Here is a 7,159-nt window from a genome sequence, read left to right as displayed (position 1 = left end):
CTCCACAGCATTAATTACATCTATTACTGAAGATCTGAAGCATATCTAAAGAGCCTTTGTCAAGCACTCTGCTATATGCCAGGAATGTCATGGGGGCCCTGCCCTCAGAGGACTGACATCTAGGGAGGGAACGAGCATCTTACTCAAGCCATTATGTTATAAACCTGTTTCCCAGGTGTGAAGGGCAAGATCTCAATGCGATTAATTCCTCCTGAGTTCCTACTGTGTGAAAGGCACTATGAAAACGTATGAATTCCAAATACATTGTTATAAAACTCAAGGGCTACAACGCCAACATTCACAGTCTGTTCTTTTCTCAGCGGAATATCAGCCTCTTACTTAATAATTGACTGTGTTCTTAATTCAGCTGACATGGGCTGCCAGCAACAAGAAGTTGCTGATGATGGCAGTAAACATCGTTTTGAGCCAGAAGTCTGTTGGTTCACAGCCTGCTAAGGGAGAAGGAGGCCATGCTGGAGCATAGGTTGCCCCTGGCCCCAGGTGAGAGAGGTTGAGTTGAAGCATCTGTATGAAAATAGAGACAGAATGAAGAGAAAAACCTCACAGTTGTGGGAAATATCACATACACTTTTGACTCTGTCTTCTCCGCCTGTTTACTTTTTTATCTTTCCATCTTCTAGAAACGAGCTTTCTTCCTCTTAACAAAACACATGGGAGAGAGTTTCCCTGGTGGCGCAGTGGTTGAGAGTCCGCCTGCCGATGCAGGGGACACGGGTTCTAGCCCTGGTCCGGGAAGATCCCACATGCCGCGGAGCGGCTGGGCCCGTGAGCCATGGCTGCTGAGCCTGCGCGTCCAGAGCCTGTGCTCCGCAATGGGAGAGGCCACAACAGTGAGAGGCCTGCGTACCACAAAGAAAAAAAAACAACAAGAACCCCCCCCCCCAACAAAAACCCAAAAAACACATGGGAGAGATGACAGAGGAAGAGCCTGTCTTTACAAGTCACACCAAAGAACAGTGACTCGTTTTAAAACCCATTCCATCTTGGAAAACATGCACTGTTATGAAACTCTGTGACCTTTTTCCACCAAAGTTTACCAAGACGTGGTTGGGGCTAGGGAGCTAAGGGGCTGACTGCGAAAAGTCCTCAGATCACTATGTGTACAAGCATCCTTTTAACCACTTGGCACCGAGGACACTACTTCTCTGCTCTATAATGTGGGTGGATCTGATAAATATTTTGGCATACTGCTGGTGAAAGCAAAAGAGTACAATTCATTTGGAAAGCTTTTTAGCAGTATCTCTACCAAAGACAGGACAAATATATACACCCTTTTACCCAGCAACTCTCCTTCTGGGTATATAGCCAACACTAATGAATGCATATCTTTACAAAAAGATGTGTGCATGAATGTTCAGAGCAGCACACCCAGTGGCCATCAAAAGTAAATGGATCATAAGTTTGTTTTCTACATCTGTGACTCTATTTCTTTTTGGTACATAGGTTCAATTGTACTATTTTTTTTTTTAAAGAAACTAACACAACATTGTAAATCAACTATACTCCAATAAAAATTAATTTAAAAAAGAGTAAATGGGTCACTTTGTTGTATACTTGAAACTAACATAACATTGCAAGTCAACTATACTTCAATTAAAACAAAAGAGTAAATGGATAGATTGTATTTTTACAATGGAATGTTCTATGCTAATGAGAATGAAAGAACTTCAGCTCCATGCAACGACATGGATGAATCTCAAAATCAGAATGTTAAGTAAAGGAAGCCAGGCACATATGAGGACAGACTGTATATGAACTTCAAAAAACCAACAAAGACCTGTTGTTAGATGTCGGAGTAATGGTTATCTTTGGAGTGGTATTAGCTGGAAGGGGACTCAAGGAGCTTCTGGAGGACTACAATGTTCTTGAAATGGGGACTGGTTACCTGAGTATGTTCACTTTGTGAAAATTCATCATTTTTTTTTTTTCATCAAGTTTTACACTTATGATTAATGTTCTTTTCTGTATGTATGCTACAACTTTAACAAATTATTAAGAATGTTAATTAGTTTGTAGGGCACATGAGATGCCCTATAACCAAGAGCAGTCAGTTTAAGTAACTTTATTATCATTTGTTGTCAATCAATCAATCAATCGACACTTTAGTGATTGATTGACCATCAACATTTTCTGGCACTGTTAAGCTTTAGAAGGACATTTTTTTTTAAAAAAAAGCACAACACATGGGCTCCAACTGACTGTAAAATCTAATTGGGGAGACAAACCACATGAACCTATTAGACAATTCCATAGGCTAATGTAAAGTTGAAGCACCAAAATGTATGCTTAGAAAAAAAAATTCAGTCACAATTCAGATAGACAGAAATAGGTCTTGGCTCTTTCTTTGCTTTGTCTTTATTTTTAATTTTTTAAATTAAAGTATAGTTGATTTACAATGTTTCAGGTGTACAGAAAAGTGATATACATATATATGTATATATATACACATATATTATTTTTCAGAATCTTTTCCATTATAGGTTATTACAAGATATTGAGTATAGTTTACAAAACAGAAATAGATTCGCAGACCATAGAAAACAAACTTAAGGCCCTGGCTCATGGTTAATCCCTGTTGCCACTTCCATCCTGGTTTCAATGGCAATTTTTGAGACTCCTTCTCTGACTTGTCCCTGTCCTATACTCCCATAATGTCCCAAAAGGATGCTGGGTAGCTCACATCATCACGAATTAAATTAACTATATACTCTATTGTTTATTTTACACTTCTCCACGTAGCAGGGACAGTTCTGTTAACACCGATGTCCCTGGGCCTACCTCAGACTCAGAAAATTTGCTTGAATAAGTAAGAGGGGAAAAAAAAAGATTTTAACATGAGCTGACCTTGTGAATAAAGAATTTACCAAGGGGCCTCATCTAACCTAGACTTTGAATGATGTATAGGAATTAAATTAATATGCAGAGTAGGGCAAATGGATATTAACCGAGCAACAGAGAATGTCTCAAACTTTTCCCATGTGAGTCTCATTTAATTATCACAATAACCCTATGACACTAGTCATCTGATCTTTGGTTATTTATCCCTGTCAAGTATTTAAGAAATGTTAAGTAACATGTAACAACTTAGTGAAATTGGAACTTTAAATGGTTCCGTGTCTAACTGGCTCATTGTAGGAAAAAAAAGAAAGTAGGTTTAGCACATATAGATGAGTTCAGCTGGGTCAATAGAACACCCCCATATTATTGTATGCATTATTTAGGCCCTGAGAGATCTTTTGGGCAGAGACTATTTTGTTCCATTAAACAAACAGTAGGATTTTTTTGGTTTTGTTTTTAAAGAGGGCCAAATGTTTTCTCTACAGGCTTAATCCATTTGACCATATAAATCCCAGCCAATTGTTAAGGCTTAAAATAGCCTCGTCCATTTCTGCAAAAGAGAGATTTGGGTATAAAATCAATATAAGCAATCAAAATGCATTTCTCAAATAAAGTCTAGTAGGACCTGCAGTGAGGAGAGGGTTGGAGTATGAGGTCAGAATAAAAACAGACCCTGACCTGGAAGGTAACCGTTTTCTCTGTATCCTGCCCTATTAAGTGCAATCTCTGCTCTACTCCCTCTCCCCCACCTATGTGCTGCATGTATGTTTCCAGTGTCTGCATGTTTACATGAACATATGATGCAGCTGATGCCCGCCAGCTCTCTAGCGTCTAGGAGACCAATATATCTACAGTGAAGTCTCTCATTTCAGCTAAAAACCATAGAATGATGAAGCTGAGGGGAAAGTACACAAAATTATAAAAGCCCTAGAATTTATTTCATTTAGTTCCCTTATCTACAGATGACAAGTTTGAGGCTTAAAAATGTTGTTTCAGTTAGCTTTTGCTGTGTAACAAACTATTCAAAAACTGAGTAGCTTTAAATAGGAAATTTTTTTTTTTTTTTATCCTCCTGAGTCTACAAGTCAAGCTGGGAGATTTTCCTACTCTGAGTCAGACTGGGTCTAGGTTCATTCACGCTTGTGAGTTAACAGGGATTAGCTGCCCTAGGATGGCCTTATTCACAAGACTGGCTGTGAGCTGGGGTGACTGTGCTGGATCACATACAGCTGATAGGGGGCCAGGAGAATGAGTGGAAGTGTGTGAGGCCCCTTGAGGCTATAGCTTCTATTGCATTCTGTTGGCAAGAGCAAGCCACAAGGCCAGATCAGGTTCCTGATGAAAAGAGCAGAAAGGCTCAGGATGTGAATACAGGGAGAAGTGGGAATCTAGGGACAATTTTTCAATCAATCTATCAGAGCAGTGAAATGGAGGGACTGGTCAAACATCACGTGGACCGGTAGAGGCTAAGGAAAGACCAGCTAAGTGTCCTGAGCAGCAGCCATGCTTCTTCCACGTACTGAGTGTTTTGTGACCTGCAGGTCACCTCTTTTCTAGCTCTTGTTTCCTTCCTGGTTCAGACTCCCATTACTCACCAATGACTTTTCCTGCCCCTTTTCCTCTTCCACCACTCAAACCTCTTCCTAAGTGTAAATTCTGATAGCCCGATGCTCTTGCTCAGAAGACCTCAACAGTGGTTGTTCACTGTATGCAGAGATTCAAGATTTCCCAGATTGGCATGAAGTCCTCCATGGTGTGACCTCAGCTACACTCCTTGCCACCTTCACTCTCTCCCTGTAATGTTCTACCACGTGGGCATGCGTGTGTTCCCTGACCGTGACTCTCACTTTCTTAGCCTCAGCTGTTGTTATTCCCTCAGTGGTGAATGTTCTTTATTGATGTTTCTACCATTCAAAATCCTTCTTGTGTTCTTCAGGAAACATTTAACAATTTTTCCTCATATAGGAAGCTGTCTTCTCCCCCATCAACACTTATTATTAAAACTTTCTAACATATAGAGAAGTTGAAAGAATTGTATAATGAATCCTCTTATATCACACCTAGTGTCTACCATTAACACTTTACTGTATTTGATTTATCATATATCTAGCATCCATCCATCCATCCTCTCTCTATCCATCAATGCGTCTTATTCTTTAAGCATTTTAAAGAGAATTGCAGACATTAGCACATTTCTCCCTCAGTACTGCAGAGGCATGTCATTAACCAGAGTTCCATATTTATTCATAGATTTTTTAGGTAAAATTTGCATGCAATGGAATGCACACATATAAAGTATACCTTGTGATGAGTTTAACAAATGCACATACCTGTGTAACCCAAACCCCTTCCAAGATAGACAACAGAAAATGCCTTCGTGCCTTTAAGCGGTCACTTCTGCACCACAGAGGACACCACTGCTCTCATTTTTTTTTCACTATAGATTAGTTTTGCCTGTTCCAGAACACTGTATTAATGGAATTATATAATAGAAAACACTTTTAAGTCAGTCTTCTTTTGCTCAGAAAAATGTTTTGTCTAATGGCCTTGAATAGGAGTAACATGAGCTCTTGTCTTGTTCCTCCTACCGACTGGCTAACTCTCTAAGGCTGAGGTTCTGCCATGCACATCTCTGAATGCACTGTAGCTGGAGCACCTTGCGTTACTCATAATAGGGATTCAATTTGCATTTGATGAAGTGGAAGACAGAGTTCCTAAGAGAATCTGAAATATTAGAAGAAAACATACTTTATGTGTTGTGCTATGTTGGGTTGAACTTAAAGGCAGAGTAAACATTTCTAAATTTCTACATTTGGTGAGAGGTATGTAACAAGTACCTGCTTTTCACAGTTGCCTTTTCTTTTTTTGAAGAGCAGGGAGCTGGGTAAGCTCCTACACACATCCTCAGAGTGGCTACACTTTTGTGGCAAAGAACAGCCAACTCCTGACATCCTTCAGAATCCCCAATAACAAGGTGAGTAGAGAACGTTCACGGTCAGGCTCAGGATCTTAAATAGAAATCTTGAATGAAAACTATGAGTGTGGGAGTTTAGGATTGACATGTCCACACTGCTATATTTAAGATAGATAACCAACAAGGACCTACTGTGTAGCACAGGGAATGCTGCTCAGTATTCTGTAATAACCTAAATGGGAAAAGAATTTGAAAGAGAATAGATACATGTATATGTATAACTGAATCCCTTTGCTGTACACTTGAAACTAACACACTATTGTTAATCAACTATACTCCAATATAAAATAAAAATAAAAGAAAAAGACTGTGAGTACAGGTGGAAAAAAAGAGGACTTAATAAATGCTCAACCATTAAAAATCTGATCTATGTTTCTTACAATTCCTGTGGAAATATCATGATGACAGTAATTCTGTTAGACTTATTTGGGAGGATTAACTTCGTGCATTGCAATGTGCTGGGAGGTTTGAAGGATATAAAAACATGGTAGATGGTTCTCACCTTCATCTCCCAGGAGCTTAGGGTCTCGTGGGGTGTAAAGGTCATCGGGGAATGCACAACCCTACTGTGGGCTCAGCCTGGTGACCTACAAGAACTGATCTACCTTCCAAAATGTGCCAATTCAAGTATGTTAGTTCTTTCTCGTGTAACGGATGGTTATTTGAAATTATTAAGGAAAAAGTTAACTACTTTTTATTCCCAAAAGAGTCATATATTTATTGACCATAAAATTACTACTGCAGCAGCTGCCTCATTTCCCTTGTAGAATTCAGGGGCTAGAATTAAACATTAGCCTCATCATTTGATAATCACAAAGCACATTGGGAGCCAGCAAACCAAGAGTGATCAATTTCCATCTTTGGTACTTAAAAGAGCTCTGTATTTCTGTTTGAATAGTTAAACTGGCTAATTTTTTTCCCCAAAAGAATCGACCTTTCTAACCTCCTTTTCACTTTGCTTCAGGCCTTCTTCTAAGTTATTATTTATCAACAGTGTGGTTTTCTTTTTGTAGCTGTTTGCACTTACACGGAGAGCGACTTTCCCAAAGCAAGCCCACACTGTAGCTACTGTTAGTATATATTCTGGAGGTTGGCCTGTATATTATGTTCTTTGGAAATACAGAAAATCATCCACTGTGTTCCAAGAAAATCATTCACAAGGGCCTCCACAGAGCGATCTCACAGGGAAGCATGCTTTTTCTCTCTGGGCTCTAATGCTGTTTTGAATTCTTCATGTTTGGACATTCATATTCATTAGGAGCTACAGTGATGTGCCACCCTGGTTAATTTCTCCATGCAGAAAGCAACAGAGGTTTCTATGACTTT

At 39.4% G+C, this 7,159-nt stretch overlaps 1 long non-coding RNA gene across 1 annotated transcript in view; it reads left to right on the top strand.

Moving 5' to 3' along the window:
• Window positions 1-232: 232 nt before the first annotated feature.
• Window positions 233-7,159, top strand: part of LOC125961424 (uncharacterized) — a 54,042-nt gene continuing 47,115 nt past the window's right edge. The window contains exons 1-2 of the long non-coding RNA XR_007472138.1: window positions 233-501; window positions 5,731-5,833. This is a non-coding gene — a long non-coding RNA (uncharacterized LOC125961424). The remainder of the gene's footprint in view (window positions 502-5,730; window positions 5,834-7,159) is intronic.

The sequence above is a fragment of the Orcinus orca genome, chromosome 16 (assembly GCF_937001465.1).
Source record: "Orcinus orca chromosome 16, mOrcOrc1.1, whole genome shotgun sequence".
Lineage (NCBI taxonomy): Eukaryota > Metazoa > Chordata > Mammalia > Artiodactyla > Delphinidae > Orcinus > Orcinus orca.
Note: the sequence above shows the minus strand (reverse complement) of the source record. Positions and strands in the feature narration are given on the sequence as shown.